Here is a 19,671-nt window from a genome sequence, read left to right as displayed (position 1 = left end):
ATATTTGAATATATAAGCTCCAAGGTCTCTTTGGCTCTATAACCTTTTCTAGTAAAAGGTCGTTTTGTCATTTTTCCTTAAAGACATGACTCACATACAGGTAAAAAGTTTTCTTCTAAACTATTTAGAAGTCTATTTTTCACCAATCTCTTGATCCTATTGAGATTAATGTGATCTAACCTTAGATGTCAAAGGTGTACATTTACTTTAGGCGAAATTCTTGGTCTTTTAACAGTTGTTGTCGTTTTGAACATTTCAGTATTTAGCACGAATTTTGTAACTTATGACGTTACATACAAGTTACTTTCCATTGAACCAAAGCCTAGCTCCATTCCATTCTTAAAAATAAACGCTTTATTTTCAGATAAGGATAGGGAATACTTTTGTTCAATCAAACAAGAAACATAAATTAAGTTTCTTTTGATATTAGGAACTACATATACGTTATCCAATAACATATATCGTTTCTTGTCAAAAGAAATAACTTAAGTCTGTCTACGGCAACATCTAAAATGACCTCACCAGTATTAACTCTAAGAGTCTCCAGGAATTAAATCCTTGATAGGAAAAACATACATGATTAGTAGCTCCTGAATCACTACCCAGGCAGAATCATCATTCTTTACTAAACACGTCTCCAAGATAAATAAATCAGATTTATTTTCTTCGAAGTTCTAAGGAGTAGTGAGATCAACTCCATAACCCATATCATAAACTCCAAGTTTCATCTCAGAGAATAATCCTCTTGGATTAACTTCACTAGATTCGACTATATTTGCTTTCTCTATTTGTCCATTAACATTCAACATGGACTATAGTTTATCGAGGGAGTTGACATTACTGGTTTCGTCGTCATCAACCCCACTTTACTTGAATTGTGAGAACTTTTGCTTAAACAATTCTTGCATTGATTGCAAGATCTAATATGCAGTGATCATACTCTCAAATCTTTTGGCTAAGGCATCAGGTATGCTTGTCAAAATGTAAATTTGGGCCTTCTCATTAGCCTTCGTCCACTTTTCGTAAGCATCACGAACATTTCATGTTGCATCAAGGGTTGGAACTTGAGAACAATCCTCAGTCAATATGATGTTGTGGTCGTTAACCACAAAAATTTTTTTAATCGAATCTTTCTAAATTGTATAATTAAAACCAATCAGATTAATAGAGGAAAATAATGGAAAAATACAATTTATCATTTTTGCTAAAAAGAAACAAATTGATCTACATTGGATTTTAGCATAACTCTAAGATATCCAATCAATTTTAACAAAAACTAAATGAACCCAATTTAACATTTAATTTTTGCAATGATGTTTAAGTAATTTAGGACAAAAGCCACCGAAGGGTAGTCAGTTGTTCCTTCACTAAACTGAGACACTCTCAATAAATTATTACACAAAAATAGTTCTTATTCCTATAAAAATTAATCATCATTGATTTAGTCAATAAATTATTAAGCTTAACAATTTCTTGTGAGTGTGACCCTTCATTTTAGACTTTAGAGTTCTGCCCTAATGAGCCAATTGAAGGGAAAAATCAATTGGAGTAAAAACTAAAGTGATCCTATCCATTTCTGGAGTTTACCTTGATGCACAAACCATCTGAAGGGGGACACTCCTAGGGCGCCTCGAGGCCATGCAAGAAGATCTCACATTGTAAACTAATGAAGGAGAGTGTAGGATATGTCGATACACATCCATTTTCGACTTACTATAAATACTCTTTCTATTCACCTTGATATTGACCGATGCAAACACCATCCAAAGGGGGACGCTCCCAGGGCGCCTCGAGGTCAAGCATGAGTCTCATGGTTTGAACATTAAGGGAGAAATGTGAGTTGAAAATTGGCATATCATATACATATTTTTTTCTCCCATTGAGTATTTTTTTTAAAAAAAAAAAACTAGGATTTATTTAACTTAGGAAAAATATGGCTAATTATTTTTACTAAGTGATTGTTTAAGTTTGCCCAACAATAACATTTATTTTGGAGAGTTAAAAATGTTTTATTAATGTTCGTTAAAAATTTTAACAAACTTTAGTCAATAATTGCATGTTTGTAACAAATATATCGAATTCACCTTCTAGGTTAGTTCCCAGGTAGGGGTGTTCTTAAATACTCCAGCCTAGACAGAACTAGTCTTAGACAAAAGTCCCTTATACAAATACGTTTGCTACAATTTTAATCTTTTATTAAAACCAATTTAATCCTATCAAACTGATTAAAACTTTTTTTTAACTAATTTCTAATCTCATTAGAAATTTTGTGATCTTAAGTCTATGTGAATCATATTTTAAAACTATTTACAAAAATGATTTGAACCTAAGTTTGCATGCAATTATGAATTATTGATGTTAATTTCTAATTCCGTTTAATTATAATGAATATAAAATAAATTAAATAAATTAAAACCATTCATTGCATTTGATATCATACTTTGTAAAATTATAACATTTATAAAATTACCTAAAGTGATGATATGCTTTATGCAATCTCCATTTCATTACTTAACATACATAACATTTATATATACTAAAGTAATGAAATAAAATAACATCCATACATACATCCAACTATATATTATAACTCTTATAATATAAATGATGCATGACAATGTTATTATGCATGCAAACACATAGTACAACATTTATATTATATGATGCATGAGCATGCTATAGAATAAAATCATACAATTATATATTATAACATTTATAATATAAATGATAAATAAATGCATAACCTATGGTGGGATTTTAATATATGACATACATTATGACATATATAATTAAAATTAAACCATACATCAAATGCATAATTTAAACAACAATTTATGGACCGGGATTAGACTCGTAAACTATTAATTAAATTAATATAACATTTATATTATTTTAATTAATCAAAACTAACTATTACATCAAATAATAGCTTAACCGGTTCAAAACAGGTGAACCAAACCTTGAATCGCATGAACCAGGCTGTCCAAAACCCGAACCAATCACGAATCAGCTGAATCTGAACTGAACTACGTGTGAACCGAAAATTTTTTTCGTCTCAAAGCATTACAATGCTATGGAAAAATTTTTCCGTCCGCCCTTCCCACCGTTGCAATGCTAGGGCATAGCATTGTAACGCTGTAGTACAGTCGCCTGTTGTACAGTCGTGAATTCTTTCATTTCTTCTCCGATTTGGCCTCGTTTTCACCAGAAAAAACATTAGGAGCAACATGAACAACTCAAGACAAATGAACTACAAACGCTATAACAATAAATATGCCAAAAAAAATGGGCCCTTACAAATCAAATTTGTAAAGAAATCTGTAAATCTAAAGCCTAATTCCGAAAACATCCATAAATCGCAAATCACATTCATCCATTCATCATCAGTCTGAAGGAAAATACAGAATGCAATACCCACCATCAAACTGAAATTCTATTATGGAAAAAATATGAAAAATTGGGTATCAAGAAGCCGCTCTGATACTAATTAAAGGGAAATGTGAGGTTCGCAGCGAAAGCAGAATCATTTCCAATTTTCAGAGTTCGCAGAACTAAAATTACAGAACAAAAAATATGCATTATATAGAGAATGTTACAACATGCTTTGGAAGGAAGAATAAAAACTTGCCCTTGAAGCCAAAAGGTCTTCACGTATTCCCTCGATCTGGTCACAAACTCTCTTCGTACTTCAATCTCAAATAGAACAAAAACAAATGGCCACATCACAAGTGAACTTCCTGTATTCTCCTTAGGGATTGAGAATTAGCAGGAGGTGTAGGCTCTGTTATCTTATTTGGGAAGAGGAAGTAGGGATGGATTTCACGTTGGGGAGGCAATTTTTCACTTATAGACCTACTGTGTCTTTTCTTCTAATGAAGAAGATGAAGACCATTATCAAAACTTTCTCCCATTCTTTTTCTGCCACACGATTGATAGAGAGAAAAAATAGGGAGAGAGTTATTTTCATAACTCCCTCAATTAATTTATTCAAAATGAAATTAGATTTAATATATATATATATATATATATAATAACTAACTTTTTATATGTATATATCACTATATGTTATATCAAATATAACACATAACTTATAATTTTTATATTGTATCAAATATAGTATAACCTATACTTTTAATTTCTCTCAGTCATTCATGGTATTTAGTATAAATCACATTTATACTAAATTGAATTATATGAATCTCATCCATATAGTTAGTATTTGAATCATATTCAAATATTTAATTCCTCTCATAATAAACTTTATCTTATAATGTATCAAATACATTATATTAATTATATCACTTATAATTAATTTAATTGATTATATCACATATAATTAATTCGCTTAATTAATTTGAGCAGTTCAAATTAATCCAAAATTAATTCTCAATAATCCTTGTTGAGCTACAGAGAGGACCTTATGGACCTGTAGATTGAAGCTTCAATGGTACTTGGATAATTAATTAAACTCCTTTAATTAAATTAACTCCTTTAATTAAATTATCCAACATTTATTAACTGTTGATCACTTCACTAAAGATCGACAGCTACATTATTCGCACTACAGATATATTTCTGTGTTCATTGGATATAACCAGTCAATAGTGCGATGACCCTTAGCTGGGCCAAAATTACCGTTTTGCCTCTATAGTTATATCTAACTTCTTAAGTACCACTGATCCCTCTAATGAACAATAAGTCATAGTCCAATTATGACCAAAATCCCTCTCGGGTCAATAGAGGGTGTGACCACATTGTTCAAGCCCTGGAATCAAATGAACAATTTATCTACTTACCCCGACATCAGGGAATGAGTGAATTTCATCTTGTGTAGCTGTATTCTTAGCTTCCCAATTAGATAAATCCGCAAAATGGTAGGCATATTGAGTCGGCGACCTAGCCACTCTCACCCCATGAAAATCAAAGGAATGTCTTCATAGGTATGAGTTCACAACTCACTCAGGATTCAAGTCATGTCACCTATGGTCATCTTGGTGAAATGTAAGTCTTTACTATTAATGGCGTTATATAATGAGACTAGTCATTTCATGGTTCAGTCTTATACAAACTTTTTTGTATAAGATACCTCCACTCACATATCTTCATATGAATGATCAGGATCAAATCATTTGAAGTACTTTACAACACTTGTAACATCTACAAAGCGGGCCGTATCTACAGAATCACCAGGATAAGGTACCCAACCTTATCCATCTACTACAGATCATTTAGGTTATCATTTAAACATGATCTACCTGTATGTCTCTACATACACGTTATATAATGAGACTAGTCATTTTATGGTTCAGTCTTATACAAACTCTTTGTACATGATACCTCCGCTCACATGTTTCCACATAAATGATCAGGATCAAATCATTTGTAGTACTTGACATAATATTGGATTTAGTGGATGCTCATAAAATACCAATTATTTTAATAACAACAATTTTTTATACAAAATTTACAAACTACGAGAATACAAGAGAGATTTAGAACACCAATCCCAACAATTAATATGTTAAGTAACGTTACTAGAGAGAGCGAGATTAGCGAGAGAGATACGAAGAGAGAGCGAGACATTTACAAAAAGAGTCATGAAGAGATATAGACATTTGAATAATTTCGCCTATGTTCTGTACATAGAGCATACAGTAAGGACTAAAAGTGTCACACGAAAAATTCCACTCGACCGACATTTGAATCATTTCGACTATGTTCAGTAGGTCGCCCGGACGTGAATGGTTTACTGTAGTTTTGTCGATTGTGCCCATAATTCCTATATCTATCACATTTTATTTTTCTGCGATGTTCTCTTCTCAATGGTATTCTTCATACTCTTCGTCGCCCGACCTGTATCACTCTTCTAGGAGGTGCAATATTTTTTCCACATATCTCGGAGATCTCTTCCATTCAGATATGTGACTAAGCAGATTTATAGGCTCTACATAAACAGCTCGATCTGTAAAGACTTCAGATGAGAATGTTTCGTTCTCGGGCAGCCACAATTGCATGCGAACATGGGATACCAAGTGAGTCAAATTCCTTACACGTGCATCCCTTCATATGGAAGTTCACAATATCATCCAATCAATTGTCCTGCACATGGACCCTATAACAATCAATCAGCTCAACTCGATATCATTTGCCCTTATCACACTCACTTGCTAATCAATTTTCACAGTAATCTGAGTGTAACGTCGTTCGAGATGTCTAATAATTTCTCCGTTCATAAAACCATAACTGGATATGGCCTTGAACATGTTCCAATAAGCACATTATGGGTAGTTGTCGATATTCTTTGGTCAAGGAATTGAAATACTCTACAATGTTGGATGTCATGTTCTGTTTGGTAAACACGCGCCCACTTTTCAAGACCGATATCCTCCAAATATTTCGTTACAGCAATATCTCGAAAACTAAGAAGTTGGTCTCAGTGTGCTTGGAACTTTGACATGCAGTATGCCCTGGCTGCATCCTTGAACATCCCAACAACTGTACTGTCCTTATTGTTCGAAATAATATTATTTTCTATGTGGTACGTGCACAATCCATGAAATGTTGTAGGAAAAATTGTACGAGTGGCATCGCCAATAGATACCGCCCGATCGGACACGAACAGCAAGTTAGAGGGTTCTCCAATGGCATACTTCAAATTCGACATAAACCATTTTCATGCTCGATATAGCATATGCTTGTGAGTATACTTGGTTGTTACCGTCCATGCAAATGCTGACCAACATTTATAACCCTATAAATGTGAGCTTTAAGTTCTTCATTCTTCAATGTAATAGGCATAATAATTCATGTTAGCTCGCCTCCAATATACAAATTTTGGTTTTCCTCCTAGTCACCTTCATATTGAATTAGTAGATACTTTTCTGTCATCCTACAAAGCAATAGAACATTTTTCATTAAGTTGTACAAGCAGATGAATATCGTCTAATACGTATGGATCTCTCTCACTGTCACTCTCTCTTGCTCTCACTCTCGTGACTCTCATTGTCACTCCCTCTTATTCTCGTGCTCCCTTGCTCTTGCACTCTCTCACTCTCTCGCTATTGCTCTCTTTCGCTCTCGAGCTTTCTCGTTGTCGCTCTCTCTCACTCTTTCTCTCTAAATCCTAAACCATTGGTAATGATCGCTATCACTTACACTCCTTTCATTATGCTATTTCCATACCTTTTTTTAGACCACGTTCCAACAAACACCAATGAAACCACGTTCTAGAAAAGTTCATTCCATTCTAAAAAACTTGTTCTGAAAACTCCGTTTTGTTCTAAAAACTCCGTTATGGAAAACCTCGTTCAATAAATCTCCGTTCAACAAAATCACAGTTCAAATGAAGTTTAGATCTTAAAGAATTCACCATTATATGTTTAGCGTGTTAACGATTTGAGGTTTTAAACAGATGATTTCGTGAAAATTGTCAAATCATTCGTACACTGACAAACAATCACATCACAATGGAAGAGAGACAGCAAGAGCAAGGTCCATTGTAGCGAGAGAGAGACTAATATCATGAGTGACAATTCTTGTAATCTCATACCATAATGATGTCAGCAGATGGTCAATTGACATTTTCTTTAAAAAAAAAAAGAGTGATTTGGCATTATGGGCCTAGATTTTAGGTCACTGGTCCAAATTTCTCAAGTATCATTGAGAAGAACATGGCTGGCTGTAGGTTAATTTAATCCCATCATTTTCTTTTGGTTTATTGTGTAGGTAGCTAATAGGAGATGATGGATATTGAAGGGAGATTTGTGTACGGATGACCCTTTTTCAACTTCTTAAATGATTAATGACCTTCACAAATAAATGAAATTTAATCTTATGCTTTCGTCAAAACGCACTACTGTGTTTTATAACGTATCACGTTAAGGACGACCATGTCTATCGTAGTCCTATCGTGATATTCATTTTCTTCATTCCACTGTAATATTCATGTGAAAATACAGCAAAGTGGGAGAAAAATGAAGATCACGATTGACATGACTATTGCATTAAAGCTACAATAGACATAATCATCTCTAACATGATACTATATAAAACATTATTAATGTATTCTGACATAAACATAAGGTTAGATTTTATGCGTTTATGGGGGTGGATCATTAATCATAAAGGCATCCGTATCAAAAAAAAATTTTATTGAAGAAGATGAACCTGAATCCTAATTTCAGGTCATTATGACTGTTTAATTTAGAAAATATGAATATGTTCAACTCCACATGTTTCGGTATTCTTGGTGGTTAAATTCTTTCGTTCTACTTTTAATATTGTGGTGGTTGAAACCAAATCTGTACTACTTTACAAACCCCAGTTTACTTGTTGACAATGTAAAATAGAAATGTTAATTGTTATTGTTTTCATATTATTTACTAAGGTCTCGTTTGGTAATTATTTCTTTTTTTTTTTTCAGTTTTTTAAAATTAAGTTTATTTTATCATAATTTCTTATAATGATTTGCATCTTTCTTAAGTACAATAGTTGAATTCTTAGCCAAATTTTAAAAACAAAAACAAGTTTTAATTTTTTTTTAATTTTCAAAATTTGACTTGGTTTTTTTAACCATTGATAAAAATTAGATAATAAAAAAAAAAAAAGAAATTTAGAGGTAGAAGTAGTGTCTATAGACTTAATTTTAAAAAACAAAAAAACCAAAAACCAATTTGTTACTAAACGGACCTAAATAATTGTTTGATGCTATATATTAAAATTGTCTGGAAGAAAAATTGGAATTAAAACATATTGTAATTACCAAATCACACCTTTCATATTTCTAGAAAAGTATAGTATTAACTTAATAATATGGTAGCAATATTTGAAATATTGATATCGATGAAAATATATAAAAATATTGATATCGATGGAAATTTCAAGAAAGATATTGATGTAAATTGTTATAATCAGTTAATGAAACTTTGATTTTGGCTTAATGGACTATAGTTGTCCATTTTTAATCATCATTTTTAATAAAGTAAGATAACATTTAGAGGAAAAATTAAAAAGATATTGTCCTTTTAGAAACTATTTAGGAAAATATTGTTGTTTTCAAACTATTTGTAAAAATATTGTTTTTTTTTTATAAATAAGTCGAGGGTTGAAAATTCGACCTAGGTCGAATTTTGAACCCTCGACCTTCCTTTCATTTGTACGTCGAACTTTGAACCCTCGACCTTGCCCTTCCAAACATTATTATTGAGTCTGTTTAATTATCATTCTGGAGACCTTCCTCTATCAAAAGATCGTATTTCTAAATTTTCATAAGGTCCTCCTAGAATTCCTTCCAAAGCTTGTTGAATAATTTTTACGGATTCTGTCATCTCAACAAGTCTGACTAAATAACGAGCTAATAAATCTCCTTCTTTTTGCCACTGAACTTCCCAATCAAATTCGAGAGCAAGATTATGAGAGAGAGCGAGATTTTGAGAGAGCGAGAGTTGAGAGAGCGAGAGCGAGAGCGAGAATACCATACAAATTTCCCTTTTTTTTTTCCTTTTTAATTATTACACATTCCACCTTCTTCTTTCTAATCCTTTCTTTTTTTTTCTTTTTTAATTTTTATTTTATAAAAATAATTTCAAAAAATATATTATTATTTTATTTAAACTCTAAAAAAAATAAATTAAAAAATAATAATAACTCATAAAAATAAAAAAAAATGTAAATTAAATATCTCATTTATATAAAAATAATTACAAAATCAATATGTCCCACAAGGCAGACGTCGTCGATTTCGAGCTGGTTGTCGTCGTCGACTTCGAACTTGAGGTTGCTCGGGTTCTTCTTGATGTTGCTCTGGTACCTCTGCAGGCACTTCATAATATAAATATTCATTATGCTCTCCACTACCCCGACCATGTCCATGCACGTATGAAGACGAAGGACCAACCTCTAAGTCATAATGTCCTGAACCAAATGCTGGCGTCATCATCATCGGACTAACATAATCAGTTTGACTCTACATCTGCGTCATAGGGGGAAACTCTTCCACATTATGTGCAACCTCATCAAACTCATCCTCTTCCCGAACAGGTCCTCTACATTTAGGAGCTGGTGAAGGAACAATAGGTATATCATACATATAATGAATTTCCTCCGTATAGCTTTGGTTGTCACTACATATAGCAAGAATCTGGTTCGGATCATTCGCAACCTCATGGAGTCTACTGTTGTTCGATCTCTGTGAATTATAAAATAATTAGACAATATCTAAAATAAATTTAAATTAAAAAAATAGATAATATTCATTCATTTACCAGATGATCCACAGCTACTCCCGGACGAGTGATGTAGCGCCTTGTGATATTATTATACCAATGAATATATTCTGGAGTGACATCTGTGTCAAATTGTTCAAGAGAAACCCCCACTACAATAAACCTTGCACGATAGTGCCATCGCACTACCAAATGTGCAACTTTTTCGGACTAATCTCCAGTCCTTAGGTCAATATCATGCAGTACGGGTTCAGTATTACAAGGCGATGGGACATCCTGCTGAAAACCGAATTGTCTCATCACCCTGTCAGGAAGATGCCACTCACCAATGTGAAAACATATGAGAGGACTCATCGTCCGCCATATGTTTTGACCATTCGTACAAAAATTAGGCAAAATATGCACAATAATTTTGTACGACTCCCAAATAACCTGAAACATAAAATATTATATTAGAGAATATTAAAGACAAATACAATAAAAATGTGAATAAAATAATCAATTAGGTTTAGTGTAATGTACCTGTTCAGGTTGAAGCAGATCAAACATGTATCTATACTGGTTGACTACATGTGTGGCTGTCCTAGTCACACAAAATTTGTCTCTCCACCTAAATTTTTAAATTGATAATTTAGAATTTAAATTAACTAGATTAGTGATATAAAAATTAAATTGAATTAAAACAACATACCGAGAACCGTAGGCTCGTCCAACTAACTGAGCGTCATTAACATGATGTAGCTGTGGAGCCATTGTTGGAAATTGCTCCCAAGCCCATAGTTGCAAAAGTATGAGAGGCCCAGCTATCTCTCGAACCTCAGGTCTTGTTGCTTTGCATAGTTGTCTATACAACCATGCCAAGCATGCTCCACCCCATGAATACCGGCCCGCATCATGGAGGTTAGCTAACAGTGGCAGGAACATCAAGTGAACAAAATGACTTGATTTATCTGAAAACAGACTTCCACCACTCATTTATAATATATATGCTCGCGCAAATCTTATGACAGTTTCCTTGTCTACATCATCTGTGAGCTCACGAAATTGTGTTCCTAACCATATTAAACTTAACCTCGATCCTTTAATCTTGTTGGCAGGTGGGGTCGCACCGAGATACAGTTGACAAATTTCTAACTAGTCATCGTACATCACTCCAGTGACCGACTCACCGTCAATAGGTAACCCCAACAACACTTCTATATCTTGTAGAGTGATAGTGCACTCTCCAACAGACATATGGAATGTATGCATCTCGGGCCTCCATCTCTCGACCAAGGCTGTGATCAGATGATTGAGGAGAGTAACATTCAGCATACGTTGACAATTTGTAGAGTGATAGTGTACACTTCTATGTCTTGTAGAGTGATAGTGTACTGTTCATGTAACAAGTGGCAAGCATTCGGCATTCCATGCTCGCATTTTATGGCCGTTTGCTCACATTTTAACATGAACTACGAAGATTTTATTGAGGACTACTACAAATTGTCAACGTATGCTGAATGTTACTCTCCTCAATTTCAACTTGTGCCGCATGAAGATTACTGGATCACGCACCTTAATATGCCCGTCTTACATCCTGATCCATCGTTGTTGAGAAGACCTGGTAGACCGAAAAGTTCACGTTATCACAACGAGATAGATTGGACAGAACCAGCCACTCGACAATGATATGGATTTTGTAACTAGTTAGAACATAATCGAAGGAAGTGTCCTTCGTTATTAAGACGGGCTCTAGATAGTTAGGGATTGAATAATAAATAATTTTTTTTATTATATATTCATTTTATTGTATATTCAATTTTTTTATTATAATTTATTGTATATTCAAATTTTTTATAATAATCTACTGTATATTCAATTTTTTTTTTGTAATCAATAAAGTTTTACATTATAATAATCTAATATATTTAATTTATAGTATAATAATTTAATATATTCAATTTATTGTCTAATGATTATTCAATTATAGTATAATAATCTAATATATTCAATTTGTTCTCTAATGATTATTCAATTATAGTATAATAATCTAATATATTCAATTTATTGTCTAATGATTATTCAATTATAATATAATAATCTAATATATTCAATTATAGTCTAATAATTATTCAATTATAGTATGATTATTAGCTCTTTTTTCTCTTTTTTTTATATATATTTCTATAAAAGTTCAAATAAAGTGAAGACTCTCGCTCTCTCCTAAGATCTCGCTCTCTCAATCTCGCTTTCTACTAAGATCTCGCTCTCTTAGTCTCGCTCTCTCCTAAGATCTTGCTCTCTCAGTATCGCTTTCTCTTAAGATCTCGCTCTCTCCTAAGATCTCGCTCTCTCTCAATATCTCACTCTTTCTGTTATTGTCTTTATTTTTCCATGAATGATTACTAGCTTTCATTTCTTTTGGAACAATCACAAACACTTTTTTGATTATGGATCTACTACCAGAAACTCAATGCGTAATCTTAGCATTCAATGTGTATTATTGAATAATCTCATTTTTCAATTATTCAACCATTTCATTTTACCAAGTTCAATGTTAGTCAGATTAGTCAATATAAACTAAATCTCGCTCTCTCCAACATTCTCGCTTTGAATCTCGCTCTCTCCTAAAATCTTGCTTTGAATCTCGCTCTCTCTTAAAATCTCGTTCAACATCTCGCTCTCTCCTACTATCTCGCTTTGAATCTCACTCTCTCCTTAATCTGCTTCAGCCCACTTATCTCCTTAATCACTTTGAAGTTTCGACATGTGTGTAACCTTCGACAACCTAATATACAAAATTTGTTCGTAGACAAAACTAATTCAGAATCGTCTTTCATTCCAAGGCATAACTTGTATCCATGCGCTTCATATTCGCTTGGAGTTCGCTCCCAGAAATATAGTCATCCCCACCCCCTCACGTCAATCCCACAAGCCTCCGTCTAATTCGAAATGATAATAAAATGCATAGGTTGTTAGAAGCAGCTCGAGTACACAGATACATATAGTATACCATCTCATTGTTTTATTTCCTCTATGAGGGAAAAAGAAAAGTAATAAACCTGCAATCTCGAGGGTGGATGTGTGTCGAAACTTCAACCTTCGATAACCTAAGCGAGATTCGTGAGATTTCCCTTGTCGAGGGTTGAAGTTTCGGCTTATGTATTGTTTCCAAGTTTTTCTTTGTTCGTCGAGTTCTCAACGTTCGACCTCTAGCCTCAAACTCCCAAAACAACAATATTTCTCTAATAAGTTTCAAAACAACAATATTTCTCTAATAAGTTTTGAAAACAACAATATTAATATTAAAGATCCAACATTTAGATATATCTTGTAAATATCCATGTAAATATCATACGAGAGCATAAATTTAAAAAATGGAAATAATTACAAAATAATATTTAAATATTGGTAATTATTACAAATTAAAAGGGCACATGAAATATTTGCATACAAAATCATTGTAAATTGTTTATTATAAATGTACATGATTAATATAATATAGATGACATTGGAGCATCTAATCTAGAATCTTTATAATTCTAATAAACATTACATTATTACTCTCAAGTCAACTGAACTAAAAATGATAAGACTCATATGATCAAGCTATAGACTCTATTGGAAATATATATGTTTTTTTGTTATTTTTTTTTTCAAATACAACTTCTCTTGAAATGAAAGTTTTGGATTGAAAATTTGAGAATAGTTAGAAATTATAAAATGTAGCATGTTAGAAAAGCTAACTATTGAAAAAGAAAAGTTAGAAAAAAAAAAGACATATAGGGAAAACTATACGATATGTTGGTGATATTTTCGAGATATATGGACGATTTTTCGTGGTATTTCAACAATATAACAACTTGGTAGTATGTCCACGATTTTGTAGAGCTGTTAAAGATATATCTATAAAACTATATATCGCTAATGGGATAAATCGTGGATCTGAAAAAATGATATTAGCCTCAAAGCGTTACTCGATTCTATAGATATTTTGATGAAATATCGTGATATTGTCATCTTTGATTGGAAATGACATTGACGTGTGAAATTATGTAATCAATGTCATATAGAATTGATCGAAAACGAAATTTTGAGCCCTTTGACATTTCAAGATTTCGATCGAAATTATGCTTCATGTTTGGTAGTATGATTTTTAATTAAAAATGATTATAAACAACTATGAATTACAGACAACAAAAAAGATATGGGATAGAGATAGGATAAGATACGACGATATATCAATTTAAAAAAAAAAAAAAAAAAACTAGGATAGTTGAAGATATGTTTTTTCTTATAAAAAGTCTAGGATATAGGTAAATTTAAATAAAAATACTAAATGTAATCCACTAAATCTATGAAAAATCATAACAAGTTAATGACAATAGCACAAAATACAATACAAATACTGAAATATAATATAAAAGAGCAATGCCAGAGATATTGAAATACAATAGTCAATAGAATACAATAAAAAAAAGGACTCAAATTGATCAGAGAAGAGGAAGAAGATTAGAGGGAGAAGTATGAAGATAAACAAAGAATTTATTGGTTAAATTGTTGAAGGTATTCAAGTGAGTTATATTTTGCGAGACTTTTTGGAGACTCAAACTTGAAGATAGATGGTTCTAAGGTATGATCTTTTATCTATTATTTTTTTCTTTTAGTTTTGGACTGGAACAGTGAGTTTTTTAAATAGGTTATTTAGTTTTTTGTTGGAAAATATTAGATGAGCTCCTTATTTATTTTTTTTTTTTTAAAAAAAGATAAGCATAAAAACATATATGTCAAATTGCGTGTCAGATACTATACATATTTGATATGGATTTTTTGTCTCACATAAAATATTTATATTTCATAGATAAATAGTAAGAAATTTTAATTTAGTTTATTACTATTTTATTTTCTAGGAATATATTTATCTTTAAACACATTACGGTAGAATTTGATTAGATTTTACTATTATGATATTTGTAACAATGAATTATATTTTTGCAATTTGGTTCATACTAACAAATTTTAACTAAATAAAATTTTAGATTAGTACAAATTCTTTTTAGAAGTTGAATTATCGATATAGTCCCTGAAGAAAATATAGCAAAAAAAACCACTTCATTTTAAGTTGATAGAAAATTGTAAAATATATTTTTGTTTAATTGAATTCATATATCAATGAGTGTGAGAGATATTTGGAAAGGTACGTATGTAGTTGGAAAATATGTTATAAATAAGTTTTAAAAAAAACCATAAAATGGAGATTTTATTTCTTGAAACATTTTTTTTTTTGGCAAGAATTAGTAAAAAAATGAAATTTGGTTCTTTGGTAATCTTCCAATTTTGGAGAAACCAAAAGTGAAATTGTTGAAGAAATAATTATTAAATAAATGTGGTGACATTCTATTGGTGGCTAAGATGATGAGAGAAATTATTTTAAAAAAAATCGTGATAGAGGAAAAAATACAAAGCAACAACCGAAGAAAAAGAAGATGAAATTTGTGAAGGAAAATTAGGAATAAAAAGTTTTCATTTTTCTTTGGTTTTTTATTTTATTTAACCATATTCCTGCAAGAAATATAGTGGGTTAATTGTTGTTCATTGCACAAAAAAAAAAAACTTTAGAAAATAAAAGAAAAAATTACAATCCATATTTTATTAAAAAAAAATAAGGGTAGAATTATTGAATAAAACGTTTTAAAAAATAATAAAAAAAAAAATTATTTAGAGTTCAAAAAATGCACCAGATATCCTAGACTACAGTAGTTCAAAAAATACGATGACTCAAAAAAATCGATCAATTCAACCCAACCCATACGGTTTCGATTGAATTATCAACTCATTTGGGTTGGGTTGGGTTGAGTTCAAATAAATGAAAATTTTATGGGTTGGTTCATGGGTTCACCTAAAATAATCAAAACCAACTGAAAAAACTGAACTTATTAATAACTTTAAAATGTATTCTTTTTACTCATGATACAATTATATATACATATATTTATTTTAATTTGTTTATACTTTAGAAAGATAAAATCCATTATATAAACTGAAATTGAGTTGTTGATTTTAATTTAATATATGAAAATAATTAAATAAAAAATTTACATATTAACATTTTACTTCATTTTAAAACTAAAATTTAAATATATGACACGAATAACCCAACCCAACTCAACCCAAATGTTTCATTGTTAGGTGGGTTTGATTCATTTTTTAACAATAGTCATTTGGGTTGGAGAAACTTACAACCCGAATAGCTAGTTTGGGTCTAAAACGTCCTTCAACCCAACCTAAGCCAACCTACAAACACCCCTACCACAAACATATGAACAGAGCTCAGACAAAATAACTCTCTATCCCGAACTCCAGACATAACATTTCAATTTAGTTTTCCAGACAACCCCTACATAAAATAGAAAATCTAACAACCACTTCTATTTCTACCTTTTTTTTTTCTCTTTCTCTTAATATAGCAAAAAAAATTATTGTTCAAAACTAACGAACTCCATAAAGTTCATAATACCCTTAAACGTGCGGCCATGTAGCCATGTGTTTTTAGTGTTCTGAAAAAACTGTGTCCTGTTATGGATTTCATCATAGTCAAGCCGATCATACTTTATTTTATACACTCAGATAATAACAAAATCTAAATTTTCATTATTCATGTAGATGATATTCTCATAGGTAATGATGAAACAAGTTTAGTTGATCTTAGAAAAAAAAAATTGCATGTGAGTTTCAAATTAAGAATCTAAGAATATTGAAATACTTCCTAGGAATGAAATTTACAAAATAAAAGAAGCGTATCCTATGAAGCACAAACACAGATACAGCTACACGATACAAATACGATTGGATACGGCGATTCATCAATTTCTAAAAAACTAAGATACTGATACGTCTAAGGATGTGTCATTTTTTTATATATATTTCTAAAAAACGAGGATACTAATACGTTGAAGATATTTTTTTTTTTCTTTAAAAAAATCTAGGATGTAGATAAATTTAGCATACAAGTTAATAACAATAGCACAAAATAGAATACAAACACTGAAATACAATAAAAAAAAAAAGCAACATCTAAGATGTTGAAGTACAATAGTTAATAAAATGTAATAGAAAAGTGACTCACATTGCGAAGAAGAAGAATAAGAAGATTAGAGGGAGAAGTATGAAGATAAATGAAGAACTTATTGTTGAAAATATCCAAATGGTTTATATTTTGGTGGACTTTGTGGGGACTCAAATGTGAAGATGAAGATTAGATTATTCTAGTATAGGGTTTAGTTCGTTATTTATTATTTTTTTCTTTAAGTTTTGAACTCGAGTAGTGATTTTTTTAAATAGATTGCCTAATTTTAGATTGGGAAAGATTAGATGAGTTACTTATTTTTTTTCTTAAAAAAGAAAAGTACACATAGAAATAGATACGTCAAATCGGGTGTCAGATACGTATCTGGAAAATATCTAGAAGTATCGGTATCCAATACGTGTCTGATACTGATTCTTTGCCTCACATGAAGTATCTGTGCTTTATAGAGCGCATCATTGTTAACCAAAGAAAGTATGCCCTTAACTTATTCGAAGAAACAGGCTTACTTAGTAGCAAGGTTGCTGAAACCCCTATTGAACCTAATCTAAAGCTACATTTAGCAAAAACAGAAGGAATAAAGGACAAGGAACAATATCAGACTTGTTGGAAGATTAATTTATGTCTCACATATTACGATATTGCATATGTTGTGGGCATGGTTAGCCAGTATGTGCATGCTCTTGGACTGATTTATTTTGAAGTTGTCTATAGAATTTTGAGGTATTTGAAAGGATCCCTTGAAAAAGATATTTATTCAAGAGGAATAACCAATTTCAAATAGAAGTCTATACTTGTGCAAATTGGGCAAGAAGTATTTAGAAGATCTACTTCTTTATTGTTCATCCATTGGAGTAAATTTAATAATTTGGAGAAGTTACAAAAGCAGAATGTGGTGCCAAAAATAATATTGAAACCAAGTTTAGAGCCGACTCATAAAATTTGTGTGAGGATATTAGAGATGTTCATTTAACTTGCAGGAACCCATCCTGAATGGACAGGAAATTTCAATTGCATTAAAAATGTGGGAGGAAGTGGAGAACATTCTTTCCCATTGGCAATACGGGTTGGGGACCGTGTCGTGACCTAACCCTACACCACCCTGCCTAATTATGTATACACACACATACATATAAAAAAATATTTTAAAACCTTTCTTAAGCGTCCCTCACTCCTTTGTTTCTAACTTTCTAATCTTTCTACCTTACGTTTTGTTTTGTGTTTTGTCCTAGTCCTTGAACGTTAGTTTAATTTAATTTAATTTAAGTTTTTCGAAACTTCAATGCAATAAATCCACTGTCCATCTTCCTTTACCCTTTTGTCCTTGAAAGCATTATAGCTAGAGTCATGCTTAATTTAATTTAAATTTTCTACATTGAGCTCTCGACTGATTTTGCTGCTTTTTCAATAGATTTTGTGTCCAATGCTGTCTTGTGAATAGTATTAGAGCTCTCTACAGATTTTGTTACTAGGATGATTTTTGTTATAAATGAATTATATGTTGATTCGGATAGAATTGCACATAGTTATTGAATTTGTTAGGAAATTTTATAATGTTTTGTATAAATGAAAATTGTATTGAAAATGCTTTATTTAAAGAATTAAAAAAAAAAGGGTCAAAAACTTGTTTGATTGAAATTAAATGAAAGATTGGTAAAAAGATCAAGATAGAGAATTTTTTCCATGAAGAACCTGATCTCCTGGGAAATTTCACAATAATAGAGAATGGAATAGGAGGCGGTGGCAGGAACGGGGAAGCCTATCCCATCCTTGCCCCGTGGATATCTCTGGAATATATGGATGAAAAGGATACTTAAAAAATCGAAGATTTCTTTCACTACATCTATATGAATTTATTGCCAATAAAGCTACCCTGAAAAGAAACAATTTGTGAAAGTGTTGTTGGAATTTCTATACTTGTGTATGAATATTAAGTGTTAAATATTTTCCTTTCCTGTCTTAATCATTTCCATATTTGTAAGAGAAAAATCTAAAATTGTACCTTTTCAACAGGAAAGTATAATCTTATTCCCTCGAAATTAAGACTTCAGTACTGTGGAACTACATCATCTCAAACAGAATAACATAATAATCATTAAAAGAATCATTAAGCAGAAGTAATCATATTTACAAAGCTCGATTCAATATTTACAATCCTTAAGATTAAAAAAAAAAAAAGAAAAATTTAACAATTTTATGCACAAAACTCCACCCAATAAAAGCAGCAAAGTTCATGATAGTTCAATTCACTTATGATTTAAAGTAGCCCTCCTGAACTCAAATCCCTTACCACTACTATGTACCCTTTTCTATAATTTTTTTTTTTTTTTTTGGGTATAAATATTTACTCTCATCTTTGAGCACCTAACCTCCTAAAGAGGGGCA

This window comes from Benincasa hispida, chromosome 12 (assembly GCF_027475165.1).
Source record: "Benincasa hispida cultivar pf3 chromosome 12, pf3_genome.v1.1, whole genome shotgun sequence".
In the NCBI taxonomy this organism is placed as follows: domain Eukaryota; kingdom Viridiplantae; phylum Streptophyta; class Magnoliopsida; order Cucurbitales; family Cucurbitaceae; genus Benincasa; species Benincasa hispida.
The sequence above is the reverse complement of the archived record's forward strand: the minus strand, read 5'-3'. Positions refer to the sequence as shown.